Source organism: Sipha flava, unplaced genomic scaffold, assembly GCF_003268045.1.
Source record: "Sipha flava isolate LNK unplaced genomic scaffold, YSA_version1 38_pilon_pilon, whole genome shotgun sequence".
Classification (NCBI taxonomy): domain Eukaryota; kingdom Metazoa; phylum Arthropoda; class Insecta; order Hemiptera; family Aphididae; genus Sipha; species Sipha flava.
In genome coordinates, this window is record NW_020273099.1 from 1,333,207 (window position 1) to 1,349,728 (window position 16,522).

Below are 16,522 nucleotides of genomic sequence, written 5' to 3' on the forward strand. Positions count from 1 at the left end.
GCTGCAAATGGGTAATTTTAAAATGCCTTTTCCGGAAATCCAAGAGCGTTTTCTCCCATTTGTGCGAAACGAATAAAATGTGATTGCCAAGAACGTAGCTAAAGCTTTAGAGTACACTTCCAGTTTTAACGGCATTTGTTCTGATCCAGTTTCCAATACTGTATGGTCAAAATTGAACATAACACTTATCCCAAGAACAAAACGCAGTCCGAAATTAGTACTGCTGTGTATATATTTATGAGATTAAACTGCTATTCGTCCGTTTTACAAAATTTATTTAATTTAATTTTTTACGGCTGCGATCCGTGGACCATTACTAACAACTATACCTACACGCGCGTTCTATTATTTCACTAATAAAAAGTAAGTACCCGTCCCTCGAGTTACGTGTCGTATAATGCTGGCAATAAAATCGAACGTTTTCTTTCATCGTTTAAAAAAATGTGTAACTCGATAGCGTCTTATTTAAAATGTATGTTTTATGCTTTTAATGCGCGCGACATTTTAATTTTAAATCAGAAGATGCGTGTAAAATGATCTCGTTATTCGCATTATGATATAGTTTTTCAGGCACACAATTATTTTTATCAATAATACAAACGCGTTAAATAAATCCGTTCGAAGTAATGACATACCGTAGGAAAGTTTTCACGGAGAACTTATATTTTCTGATAACGTTCCCAAACATTTATTCCATGTCGAAGTCTATACGCGCGTAAAATGATAACGTGTATGAGTATATTCGAATATATATATATCATATTTTCAATACATTTTATTGTTAATGTAATTAAATTTAAAACTGTACCGATTAGAAGTTAGGGTCAACGTTAATGGGCGCATGAAACTCCACCGATTGCAACCTTTCCCACCTTTTTTGTATAAATTCCATCGGTACATTTTTTTACTAGAAAAAAAAATGTTAATTCCACCGGCAAATTTTTTCACTTGAAAAAAAAAATGTAAATTCCACAGGTTAATTTTTTTTTACCTGAAAAAAATGTATATTCCACTTTTTACTATGCTTTATCGATTGAAAATTTCACCGATGGCAAAATCCATTCACATCTAGCTTTAATCCTTTAATAACACACATCCAAATATATTCCACTTTTCAAAAGCTCTATTAGAAATCCAAACGTACATTTATATTAAATTAAATAGCATTGCCAAAAATATTGAAACACCATAATTTTGTCATTCAAGGAATACAATATTACTATGATGCGATTCGTCAAAGCTGCACGACAAAATTCACGACAAAACTCAATTGTAACTATTATTTAAGTCGTTTTATTTTGACTAGCTACTCAAGACTAGAATCAATAGTTATTTTTTTTCTTTAATTCATTTTAAATCATACATAATAATATACTTATTTTTTGGCTAACCTAAATAGTAATTATTGATTATTACAAACATTTGTAAATAAATGTAAAAAAAGATACAACTATAGTAATATAATATTTTTAATAGATTTATTTTTTAATATCAATACATATATATAAAATAAATAAATAAATAATCTTACATTATAATGTTAATATTATTACAGATTAATAAAACGTACCGGTGGAATTTACATGTTATATAAATCCAACCCTAAAATCAACTACTTATAAATTAGCGGAATTTACAATCGCCCATATGAATCAGGCGCATACATTTTTTCTTGTTATTTTTCGAATGCAGCTCTAATGTTAGATCTAATTTTGTGTATGAATATTTACTTGATAACAATATGTTGCACGGTTTTTAATAATCCGTCCGGAATGGACGAATACGGACAATTTTATTTACGTGTATTTTATCCAGATTTACCGTTTTATCGATTATAGAACTGTTTTTTTACCAACATTTCCAATGCACTCAATCGAATCCACCAAGGAATAAATAAACTTATGAATAATTTATATGAATTTATTATTATTATTGTTCATTAAGCTGCTAATTAAATGTATATGTTGTTTAGACAGTCATTATATGTTATTGCAGTTGCCAATAGAATAATATTATTCTCCGCAGTTGACATTTATAGGTCAATGCTGTACTACTCATAATAATAATAATAATAAAAATAATAAACTATTAGATATATTAATTTAACGTTCACTTAAATGTAAATTTGCTGTTCTCCACTCGTCTGCCAGTCCGGATCGTGGTCGTTAATAATATTACTTTAGGCGGGTCCACGCTTTATTGAAAACGAAAATAAACAACCATTATAACAACAATTTTTACCTCTCTACATGGTTAGTGGGTGATATTAAAAAAAAAGGAAAAAAAAAATGAAAAAGCGTCCGGAAAAGTACAAAAAATTCAAATTAAAATAGTGACCACGCTGTAATTATAATTATCTCGTATATAAAAAAAGGAAAAAAGTCACCCACGAATATATTCTCTTTATTACGATTGTGTTGTTAACAGAGGAGTAACAAAAAAAAAAAAAAAGCACAAAAAGCTCCGGTGTTCCGCGTGAAATTAATTTCACTTGTGAAACCTCAGTGAAATACACTGTACCAATTTTTCATAAATATTCATCACCCCTAGCGCTCCGAATAAAAACGTAATTCAGCGCATCGCGTACACGTTGCTGTGCCCGAAAATTTGTCACCGCTGCGCATTTTCGGTTTCGTACGGAATTCATCTGCAGAACAAAATATAATCGATGTACGTTATCGTTCGACAGACTCGACTGCTGTAGAACGGAATTGGATGTAGACAGTGGCGTACATTCAATTTTTCAATGTAAGGGGGGGGGGGGAGTTATCAAAAATAATCGTTATCTTTTTTTTTTTTCGTTGCACAGATAAATAAGATAAATAACTGCTATAAATAGATATTATTTTACACAACTTTTTTACCAATTTACAGTTTACTTTTACATTACAGTAAATTAATGGCTATTGGAATACAAAAACAGCATAGTTAACAAAAGTTTTCAAACACCTATCAATATAATTATTTAATTATCATAATATTTGTATAGTTGTGTATTTTGATTTCAAAGCGTAATAAAGAAACTACGAATATATTACACGTCATCAATGATAAAACCGTTTTCTTTTTATTTTTCGCCCTGGGGAGGGTTTGAACCCGGAACCCCTCCCCACCTGTATGTACGCCACTGGATGTAGATAATACGGAACACTGTCGGCGGATCACAACGACGTGTTACCGATTGATTACGTGATTTTCTGCGGGACGCGATAATAAATATTAATACTGATTCTAGTGCAGCCCAATACTGGAAGACTCCGTTTTCAGTGTATTATTTTTTGTTCGTCTTGTTTAGGTTACAGGTGTTATAACTACGTTTTTAAATGCTATGCGTTACAAAATTAATGGTTTCTGCCGTCGGCGCAAACAGTTCGTTTGACCAAATTCGAAACAAAGTCACCACCGTTTGCCTGTAGATCTATTCAATATGACGTTTCAACCGTCAACTATACCCATACAGTACAATAATCACGCGATCGCGTCCTAATTGAATATTATATATTACATATTAAACGTAACAGAGCATTGGGTGGATTCGTTATTGAAAATAATGCCCGGCTGAATTTATTACGCACGAACTTATTTAATTAAAGTTTAATTATTATTGACCGGACGGTAAACGATGTAATAAATTGCGGTTGACAACGTTTATTGTTTATATGCCGTTCGGATGATGTACACCGCATGTACGGTGCGTCGATTCGATTTGAAAAACGTGCAGATGTTTTCGAATCGATCCAGCCGGACGGCTTTGCAGGAATGGTCAAGGGCATCCGGAGTGCGTTTATTTCGTACGATTTCGTTGTTGCCCCGGCGTCGCAAGCGTTATTCGCGATAGCGTTCGCAGCCGTGCACGTGCACACGAACACCGTTAGAGTTCGACGATTCGCTTGTCCGTCCGGCGGTGGAGATTTTTTTTTTTTATCCGATCCCTCAACGTCGTCGTCGCTATCGAACGACCTGTTACGTCCTGCGGACGCGTCGTTTTGTTTCCGATTTGTGACGGATCGAAAACGACGTTCGATACTGCCGTTAACGTAGCGGATTCATTACACGCGGCGCGTACGTTTTTTCCCGTGCGACGGACGCGCGCAAACGGAACAGTCACGCCTACGGGCGACGGTCGTGCGCATTGTTTTCGGGTCACGGGGACGCGTATTGGCCATTGCGCGCGAGCAGACCGGGGTCCGATGTCCGTGTCCGATCAACCGGCCGGTGTACGGGTGTAATTAAAAGCAAAAGAAAAAAGAAAAAAAAACCGAGCGGAAAGGAGAAGAAAGAGAAGGGAACGATAATGAAAATACATAAATCCATAACCGTATAAGCGGATACCGCCGAAACGATAACGGGACACGTTGTAAACGGTTGTTGGAGAGCCGACCGCGACCATGGTCCCGTGTACCGTTCGGTCCGTACGACTTGGCTCGTAATAAATATGGACGACGCGCGTATTATTATTCCGACGCATCATCGTTTGATCATCCGTCATCGTTGCGCCGCGCAATGCTCGCGTGTACGCAGAATATTATTATTGCCATTGTACACCGTGGACGGTGATGAAGCCCGAGCTGTAAGGATCCCGCCCGGTACGGCATAAAGGATTTTGATCGATCGCCGCCGCGACTAAGCGTTGTAGTACGAGTACGGGCGCCTCGCAGTGCTTATATTATACTCGCACGTTTGTGTATGAAGTATCGTGGACAACGAACGTTAAATCCGAAAGAAGAATCTGAAAACCGGAAGTATTAGGAGGCCGAGGGCTTCGTTATACGCGCTTTTATCTGCGAAAAAGACTTATCCTCGTATCAAATTCATACCTAACATAATATATATATATATATATGTGTGTATATTGTATTACTCGAATAATAATATGTACGCGCGCATATATATATATATATATATATATACATGTATATTTATACGTTCTCGACATGATTACACGTGAACGTCTATACCAGTGCCATATATAGGTTTTTATTTCGGAGGGGGTCGATTTTGTATTTGATTTTTGGGGGAGGGGAAGGACGAAGCTCACTATTACGACAAAAATTACTTTAACACTACAAGACTTCTCGACTGTCTTTACACTATCAGAGAAATAAGATACTCAATTTTTTTAATGATTTATAATTTTTCAACAGTATAAAACTACATTCTAATAAACAATTTTTTTATTAGAGCCACTCAAAATTAACCACATATTTTTTTAAAAGAATAAACATATTTCATATGTATAAAATTTTAAATTATCGCATAAGCAACATTCTCAGTGTCGCGACAAATTTTCGGAAACCTCCAGCATTAAAACATATCTATGTTAAAAATAATAACCTCTAACAATGGTGTTTTTAATTTCGGAGGGGGGCCGGGCACCTTTGCCCCCCTTACAAATACGTCCCTGTTTAAAAAAATAGGTTAAAATAATTAAATTTTAAAATTTATATTTATTTGTAGTTGTTATCTCGTAAAAAAGATTATCATTATTATTACATTATAATTAAAGCGTGTTTATATAAATAGTAGAAATATATTATTAACTAATAATACATTTTCGAGACCTATTTTAATAATAATAATAATAAAAAAAAAAAACATTACTCTATTTCAACCACATTTTAAACTTTTGTAACATATATGATATGAGCCGAATCAGTCTTGTTTTCAACATGATAATGTTAGGAGATATCTCCAAAACAATTATATTTTTTTTACAACTTACTATTACATTTAAATTAAATTTATTAAATCTATTAAATTTCTATAACTTTAAAAACTTTAATTCCTATATATGGTAATGAGTTAAATATTATTTGTAGGACCTAACTCCTAAAACTTCCCTGTAATATTTTTAGCTTTATAAGCACAATCCGTTAAATTTATTATTAATTACAACATCTTCTCATTTCGATTGCAAATTCCTGAGCTAATAATATATTTTTATAAAGACAATTTGTAGCAAATTATGTTTACATAATCTGCCAAGCAAGTGTTATACGATATTTTAAGTACTGACATGATATTCTCATTATTTTATTTTCTTGTTAGTATTTGGCATCGACTCTTATAGTGTTTTACTTAATTGTATTAAAAATTATATTTTAGTTTTGCAATCGGTTCATTTAAGACTACTAATCGTTTAAAAAATAAAAATAATTCACACATTACTGATTATTGGCTATCGACAATAACGCGTTGCTATGGCGATTTAAAATTTAGTTTTTAACTAACAATATATCTTACGAGATATTAATCACACTCACAACGAAATTGTATGCAGGTACATATGATTTTTTCTTACACCTTCCGAGGACTTTAATAGTTTCATTTAAACTTAAAGTTTAAAGTTTAAGCATTGTTACTTGTCAATTGTCTATTTATACAATATTGCAAGACAATGATCAGTCTGTTGACTTAAATAACAAAGTTGGCAGTCATTGAAAATAGTCAATGAATACTCGTATTGAGCAGATAGACTATCAGGTGAGAAAATGTAACCTGTTTCTAATTTTTTCAGGTTCATACAATGAAATAGTAAAAAAATAAAAATGTATAAGAAATTGTAATACTTAAAGTCAAGTAATAAAAAGATATTTTTTTTTTTTGTAGTACTTTAAAAATATACTTAAATTATATAAACCTGATTCCTAAAGGAATAATTGGACGTATACATAGATATATACAATATTTTTCAATCGCTTCTATTATTAAAAACATTCAAGTATTACATTAGCACATTTGTAAACATTTTTACCCCCCCCCCCTCATTACAACCTACGCTAGACAGTGTATACTCCCCTCTTCCCTATCTTACGTTTACATTTTCCATAGACCCCTATTATTCTTATTAATTTCTTCAATTATCAAAATGATAATAATAATAATAATAATAATAATAATAATAATAATAATAATAATAAAAATAAAATAATAATAATATATTTAATGAAAATAATAATAATAATGTATTATTATAAATTATCATTGATTATAGAATAATTTTAATAATAAATGTATTCTATTATCTTATATTATTAAATATTATTGAATAAAAGAAGAAATTTAATAGCTGATCAACATTTTGAGATGACTCTTTTATTGAGATTCAATAGGTATTTTGATGAACTTGTCCATTGTATTGTTTTATTTGTTTAGATTTTAATAAAGTTAAATAATATTAAATATTTAATTTAATGTTTTGTATCTTGTGTATATATTTATTGTCTGTATAATTTTATAGTTACACTTAGCTGCAGTAATTATTTTTAGTTTTCATACTGTTATTGAATATTAAAAAAAATACTTTTTTAAATTATATTTATCATATGTGATTTGTATAAAAAATAAATTAAAAAGAACTATACATAAGTTTAAGTGTTTTTTTTTTGTTTTTTGAGTGCTAAAAAACAATTCCAAAAAAGAAATGTATATTTGTTTATTCTAATTCTCTAATAAGAATCTAATAAGATTTTCCTGCATTTTCATTATCGTTAATGTTAAATAATGTCTGTTGTAATTTATTAATGTATATATATATATAGGTATATATCTCACTTTTATCTTCGCTTAATGTAAATAATTGTTTTTGTAATTAACTGAACTTATTAATTGAAGTTAAGTTAACGATATTTTTTTTAACTTAATTTTAAACTTAATTGAACATGAACTTAATTAACTTAAATGAGTTAAAACATTAACTTGTCCACCCTTGGATAATAAACATAAATCAATAAGTTATTATGATTGATAAATCAGTGGAAAATCCATTAGTAATAGATAATTGAAATATATTTGAAGTGATATTCGTCTATGTGATGCATTACTTTGTTGGAATTTGACATATTTTTTTAACAAAAATTATAACACGCCAATTATCACGAATCTCCTACTAAAAACACCTGTTGAATTGTAAATTCAACAACTTGTAACAGTTTTGAATATCCCGCAGGTGAATACACATAATACATAACTTTGTTAGCTCTACAAACTTTGTATAGCAAGAAATAAGATCTATTTGATTAAAATGGCTAAATATGAAGACAAATTTAACAATACCACCAATGGGAACTCAAAATATGACAAGATTAAAGACATGAGACAATACAACAGTAAAAACGATAATGTTGTGAATCAACTGTTTTCAAAACAGTTTACAATGCCCATGTCCAACAAGTGGGTGCTACCTGAACTAAAAACCATGCTAAGTCATAGCAAATGGGAGGTAAATAAACACGTATCAGTAATAATACTCATATTTAGAATTAAATTACCCTCACATTTTTAGATATAGAATATAACTAATCTAAACTTATCAAACCTCATTCTTGCGTCCAAACTCTGTTTGAAACTGCATTTGCAGATACTATAGTGTTTATGATTTAAAATACATACTTATGTTTATTTAACCATTAAATATTAATTATCTATATGAATTAAACTCCCACTGGAACTATCATATTTTGAAACATTAACGATTATCCAATTTAATAGCTATCTGCAATACTATTAGATTTTTAAAAGTGTATCTTACTTCATTTCATTTTATTATTTGTTTAACGTAACTAGTGCTAAACTTTAAAATACATTAAAAGAGTGTTAGCGAACATATAAAAATAAACTCTCCTTGAATACTGACCATTTTTGTCTTAGTGACTCATTAAGAATAATTAGTAAATGTATACATTAACTAAATAATTAAAAAAAAATATATATCCCTTTTCTAATTAAACACTTGTTAAATAGAAATATATTTAAGTATTTAATTATTATTTTTTCTTTAGTTACCAGATTTTGTCATGTTAAAAAAATCGTTAAATATTGTCAAAGATAAACTTGATGATTTTAACTTGGCTGAATGGCACAAAAATACCAAACAAATGAATCCAGCTGATAAAGTTCTTTATAAAGTTAAAGGAGCTGGGCGTCCTGAACTATTGACTACAGCTTGGTTAAAATTTTATGAGATACTGAATGATAATGATGTAATACCTCAACACAGTATTGATGATGGTAAACTATATAGTGTTCACTTATGTGAAGCTCCAGGAGCATTTATTTCTGCTTTAAACCATTTTATTCATAGCAGAGATATAAATGTCGAAGTAAGTAATCTTATTTAATTTTTTTTGAAATGTTTTCATTGGCTGACTGTTTTTATTTATTTTTTTTTAAGTGGGATTGGGTTGGTGTTTCATTAAATCCATATCATGAAGGAAACGGTGAACCTGATATGATTAATGATGATAGATTCATATTGCATACAATAAGCCATTGGTTTTTTGGTCAAGATCAAACAGGAGATATTTTCCAAAAATACTTCTATAAGGATCTTTGCGCTCATGTCAAAATTCGTTTTGGCAAAAAAGCAAGTTTGGTAAGAAAAAAAATTATTCATTAGTTTTAATAGTTAATTTTTTAATTATAATGTAATATATTTAAAATTCAGGTAACAGCTGATGGCAGTATGGATTGTCAAGATAATCCGGATGATCAGGAAAATATAGTCACACGTTTGCAGATGGTAGAAACAATGGTTGCCTTAATGATACTTGAAAAAGGTATTATTAAAACTTTTTATTGGATTTAATCTTACGGTTTTTATAAAAATATTATAAATAAAATAATTCAATTTTTACTTATTTAAATTATTATTACAGGAGGTACATTTATTTTGAAAATGTTTACTATGTTTGAGTGTAATACGTTATGTCGAATGTATTTATTATGTTGTGCTTTTGATTCGGTACAAATAAAAAAACCAGTAACAAGTAAACAAGGGAATTCTGAGATATATGTTGTCTGTCGAGGTTTTAAGGGATTAGAATACGTAGAACCTTTGTTACATAAGTTTTTCTCGGCTTCTTATCGTGGTAAGTTTTATTAAATATTATATTATAATAATCTATAACAATTATATATTATAATTTTAGCCTTGTCTGATAACTGTTTGTTTCCATTGGAAGAGTTGCCTAAAGATTTTCTTCTATCCTTATATAAATGTTCAAAGTATTTTAGTGAACTACAAATTCAAGTTATTGAGAATAATATAAAACGTTTTTTTGCAAAAAACTACAAATGATATTAAATCATTAACAGAATTACAATATTGTGTCGCTAAAACATATATCGATAAATTTCAAATAAAACCAATTAACAATACTCAGAAAATTATTGGCTTAAATAAACTTCAAGTATGATTTATAATTTTTTTTATTTATGTATTCTGCCATTAATTTTATACCCATTTGCCTACAAACTCTTGTACATTACTTAATTGGAGCGTAATTTCTAAATAAATAAATTATTTATTTAAATTAAATGTTGAATAAAAATAAAAATTATGTATTATCATTAACACCAAACTATTTATTATTGAACAGGCCATTCAGTTTGATCTACCAAAAGTTTCAACAACAAAGGCAATAATGGATTATTCATTTACTGAAAAACTGCGTAAAATAGAATGCCAAGATTCAGCTGAAGCTAAATTACTTCAAGATCAAGTGAATAGTTTCAATCAATTTTCATGGAAATATGATAAAGAAGTTATATGGTTTACCAAAGAGGTGAGTAGAATTATGAAAATAATTTGATAATACATAATACTAAATGTAAATTTGTTATTTCATTTTTTGTTTTGTTTTTGATATAGGATGCCAAAATTGACTTATCTAATTTGACTATGCAAATGGGTAAACCTGTCTCTATCATTCGTAACTCAAAATTTTGTGCAAATGAACTTATTGGTTATAGCAATCGAGCAAGGTCATCATTTACTATGCCTAGAGAAAACCCTATTAAGCGTAAAGAGTAAGTTTTTAATTTTTAAATTTTTGTATAATTCAATTTTTAATTTTATTTCTCTGATGTATTACAGATATTTTCGGCTTAAAATTCCAAAACAAACAGTCCATGGTCGATTGATTGTTTGTGATGTAACATCAATTTATACCAATGATTGTATAAACAATAGCAGAAAACAATTAGATTCTCTGAATTCAATATTAGAATCATTGAAAAAACTTGAGGCTTCTGACAGTTTTTTATTAATTGGTTATCCGTTGCTTTCTCAAGTTAACGTTGGTATTTTTTATGCGCTTGTTAATATTTTTCTTAAGGTAATTAAAATTAATTATTTTATATTTTATAACTATGATTATTACATTTTTTTATTGCCATATATATATATATATATATATATATATGGTTAGTTAGTGAATTATAAATTATATGGTTATATTTTCAATATGTTAATGTATATATTATATTGATATATACATATATTGATCAATATTGTATATAATATAACATTTTGTTTTAGTCTGGTGTATTCAAACCTGATGAAATGGGTCATGCTTTTATATTTTGTTCAAAAATGAATGACAAATGTATAGATGATTTAATATCTATGTTGTATGATGTAAAAGCACATATTAAAAATCTAAATATTACAGAAATTGTCGAAAAGCAGGGAAAATCCTTACTTTCCTTCATTCCAATTGACAAACTTATGTGTAAGTTATAATTTTTTTTTTTTCATAATAGGTATTGGGTTATTGAAATGTAATTATTTAAAATTTGCTAATTCAAATAAAAAATTTATGTTTTAGATGAATCTATTTATAAAGACATTATTGTTGTAAATTGTTTACTTATTATCAACGAAGTGAAAAAAACTGTTTCCTCTTATTTGCAACAAAATTAACCATTGTAATTGTTATAATTTTTGTTTTTTTTTTTATTACTGATTTTTTTTTATATACTTAAATTATTGATATTCTGTTTGTATACATTTAGCACACCAAAGTATATATTTCTCAATGATTTTTTTTTTTGAATATTTGTATTGTTAAAAATTGAAATTATTACTTTATATTTTGTAAATGTGATTAAAATCATGAACTAATTTTTTTTTTTTTTATAAAGCTTTTATTACTTATTGTGTTAAATATACCATATTTATATATACTCATTAAACATTTTATATGAATACCCATAATTTGGTTTGACTTTTATCTTGTATTATCTAAATTTGAATAGTTTATTTTAAATATACTTGGGAAGATGGTTGGAAGAATGGTTAAAATTTTTTCGGTTACTAGTTTAATTTTTATGTTTTACAAAAAAATTATTCGTGGATTCGTGGACAACTATAATATGTTTACCAATAAGAAAAAAGCACAGTTAAATTTAATTTTTTTCTTTATATGACATACATAATAACCTACTAAAATGTCTAAACTTGGCTTTGATTAGAATTTAAAACTCGTTAATAAACAGTCATTGCAGCCTACCCAACTAAACGTCATGATTTACTTCCAATTTAAGTTTTTTTATTTCTATTTATTTACTATAATTTACTTAAAAGAATAAACATATATTATAAAATATAAAATTTTAAATTATCGCATAAGCAACATTCTCAGTGTCGCGACAAATTTTCGGAAACCCCCAGCATTTAAACATGTCCATGTTAAAAATAACATTCTTTAACAATGGTGTTTTTCATTTCGGAGGGGGCCCGGGCCCCCTCGCACCTCTTCCATAAATACACCCCCGGTCTATACATATTTATATGAATGCATGCGTGTGCCTCCAAAGAAAATCCGTTTTACGGGACAAAAAAATAAAGGCTGAATTAACCGCGTATGTTGTGTTGAATAGAAGGTGTACTACGTTGTTGACCGATCTTTCGTCTGCCGTTAGTAAATCGTTATTCTGTTTATCTGTAACGTCCGAACGGGATCGCACTGAACAACGTCGTGTTTTATTCGCCAGTCACATGTACAATACGTACACGTGTATCGGTACTACATAGGTACACACGCTCGATCCGTTTTATTTTATACGTATCTTTTCCTTTAATTTTTTTTTTTTTTCGTACAACGAACGAAAATAATTATATATCCTATTAAATGTACACTGTAGTGTACAGATGTATACCGTATACAACGACGTTCTCATAGCGTTGTTGTACGCACAAAAGAATAATGCGCAAGACGTGCTATAAAATACATGTATTTCTTCCGATTTTTGAATGTACTATTTCGGACACTATTCGTCCGATGTTACAACTCCAAAACGAATTACAGTACACATAATATATTTTTTGTCGATTTCCGGTTTGTACACCGTTCATATTTCGAATGTTAAAAATCGTATCATGATGCACTGTGTGTTTTAAAAACCGTTTCGATTTCCCTTCTCGTGCACGGTAAATTATCTTCTTTTTGTTTTCCATAACGTCTAATCTTTGTCACAGACAAGTCTTAGATTCAAAGGGTTGAGCGGCGGACTTCGTAACGAAACCAAAAGTTTACGGCTTCTCGGAACACGAGAAAAGGGCCGTGAAAATTTTCGAAGCTAATTCGTACTTGTTGTGATGGTTAATAGCCCCCCGATACATTATACCCGCGTTAAGATGATGCCTGGCGTTATGCGACTAATATATAAGTACGGTCGGTTTCAGCAGTCTAACCCAGGAGGACCCTTGCAAAAGTGCCAAACAATACCTGTAATTTCGCTGCGTAAACTCTTAACAAGGAGTAGTGAACTTATTACAAGATTAAACATTTTGTGGAAGATCGATTATTATTGTTCGATGTGTAACACTTTGTTTTCACTGCGAACTTGACATCGCGAATCACGCCAAAACTATATAAAAATAAAAATATTAGTGTACGCGTGTAATTTGTTCCTAAATATAGTGGTAAATTGAACATAAAAATTGACAACGTTCGTTTAAATAAAAACGTTTTTATTTATATCGCAAAATAGTAGTTTTTTCAATTTTATTTAACGACTGACCTTGTTGGCTATCGGACATATTATCACTTTTTCATGCTATTATTTCTTTACAGGTCAACTATAAATTGAATAAAAGAAAAACGTGAACAAATATATATAACTGCAAATCGGGTTCAAGGGATGATTTAATGTGATAATACGATCGTGAATAGAACTCTGATCCGTTCGTGTGTATTCTATATATATTCTCGTACGGTATACATATTACAAAACATTACGCTCAGTCGTGTAATAATGAATTACTTGAAAAAAAAGTAGTAAGCCGTTTTGAATTTAAATATTTTATAGTATTAAACGGAATTATGCATAATAATCGCAGAATATTGTTTTTTTCTGGCATATCGACTATTTTTCATGATATCCTTCGACTATACTTTTTACGTAAATAAATTTGGCGTTTTGTGTTCCGAACTACATAAAATCTATGGATAAAAAATTGAAAAAATAAACTATATTGGTGAATATAAAATTATATAAGATTTAACAAAACACGTAAACCGATATTCCATATACAATCAATTGTATCTTTAAGGAGACAACACGATCGCAAAACGTAATATTTACATCAAAAGTTTCATTTAATCATCTAAATGAATCGGTTGCGTTAATGTGCAGTACCCACTTTATAACGAGTAAGATGGATATAATTATACAAATGCATTTTCAAAATAAATTAATATTGTATTTGCTATTAAATCAAGTTTCAATCATACTTCAGATATATAATTGTATAGGTCACAGTCCAGGTGAACAAATAGTCATTATAAGCACTTATTATTATAACTTATTATAATTCCCGAATTTTTCAAACCATATCGATGATGATTATGACCATGTAATAGCCAGTATTGACCGTGCTAAGTGAAAAATATGTTTAATAACCTAACTAAATATTGATGAAAATATTGGGTTTCAATGCAATACTTATGTATTTTTACACGTGTCATTATTATATGAAATTTGATTGATTAAAAAAAAAAACGTGTATATACATAAAATTAAGTTGAATGAAAAATTTTAATGAGTACCGAAATATTATATAATAGTAAACCTATTTATTCTGACATGATTTTTCGCTGTGGAATTTAGAGGGACACAAAATTTATGGAATTTCACGTTCAAATTTTTTCGTGTCACATTTTGTGCCGCAAGCTAACTTAAGCCTCCTCTAGACTGGAAAAGAGCCTATTTTGAGTGTTACAAACCTTCTTCGGTCATTATTATTCTTGTCGTAATTTTCTAAAACCAATCCGAATGGACTAACTAGTACCGTGGGGGAAAATATGTACGATGTAGAGCACGCGAAACGTACGCACAGACTCGTACGCAGAGTTAAGATCATAATTTAATATGGTTGTGCCGAGTAAAAGAGCTGGTAAATTGCGCAAAGCGGGTTAGAAGACCTTAATTAAATCGACATGCCAGTTTTGCGTGCACGGCGCATAATAGTGTACTCATTGATGCACCGCATATTATAATATATACATAATAATAATGGACCAAAGACGACCGAGTGGGTATTAAGTTTGGGCGATCGGGTTTCCGCAAAGTCAAAACTTTTCCAACGCCGCGGCACTGCACCACTCCGTTGTGCACGACCCCCGTGTACATATATAAATGTATAATAACACACCCTGTAGAGGCGTAATTCGAGTTCGTAGAGTTTGAGAGACGCGCGGGTCCGTGCAGCAGTACAACGCCGTAGTACGGTTTTCGTCCTGTCCGGTGTTCGGCTTTTGGGGGTTTCGTAACGGTGCGGCAGATCCTGCGTTCGTACGGATATGATCACTTTTCGATTTTGATTAAAAGCCCCGAGAGGCCGGGTAACGATGAGAAACGGGTATTACTGGGTAATGATGTTGACTTGGTCTTTCGGAGACGTTTCGACCGCAACGACACTGTGTTTGTACTGCAACACGATGATGTATACGGACGTGCGCAGTGTAAACTCGATTAATCATTACGCGCCGCGTCGTACCGGTACAGCAATGACATTTTATTTTATTTTTTAAACTTCGCGCGACACCACTGCGATGGTTTTTCATCGATTGTTGGTACGTTGCCTGGCGTGTTACCGTCGTACTAGCGGTTTTGTACATTCGAAATCAAAATCGCACGAACAAAATGTGTTGATCGACGTTATTCTTCACTTTTTCAATTGATTTCGCGCGATGCATTGTAATGAATCGCTCGTAAACGTAATTATACGCGCGTTCTGCTGTTTTATTTATAAAAATATGTTGGAACACGGCTGTAGACAAACTATGCGCAGGTAGTCAAAGAAATTACGATTTTTCTTACAAACGAAATTACTATATATTGCCGAATCATATATCAAACAAATGAACATCGATAACAACAGACGGCCCAAACCTTTTGCAATTTATTTTAAATTAAAATACGATCCTCTCTATAGACCGTATATTACTCGTATATGCACTGTTACTCGCATTAATTCCAGTTCACTAGAATTAATTTCTCCGCCTTCATCTCAATTCGTTAAGTAATACATCCACTAATCGTGAATACTATTCATTCGATATTAATAAGATTCCAACCGATTTTGTACCTAACGTATGCTCGATCCGTGTAATAAGTTTTCTCACATTAATCGAGGGAAATATTTGTGCTTTAAAAATACTTACGGAAAAACATATATCCTTCGTGCTCCAGTTGTTATGTGTGCGATACTACAACTACAACTGATATATCCATA

The 16,522-nt window shown here is 30.5% G+C and overlaps 1 pseudogene; it reads left to right on the forward strand.

The window, feature by feature from the left end:
- The first annotated feature begins 8,023 nt into the window (after positions 1-8,023).
- On the forward strand, positions 8,024-11,704 carry LOC112688373 (annotated as a pseudogene).
- Positions 11,705-16,522: the final 4,818 nt, after the last annotated feature.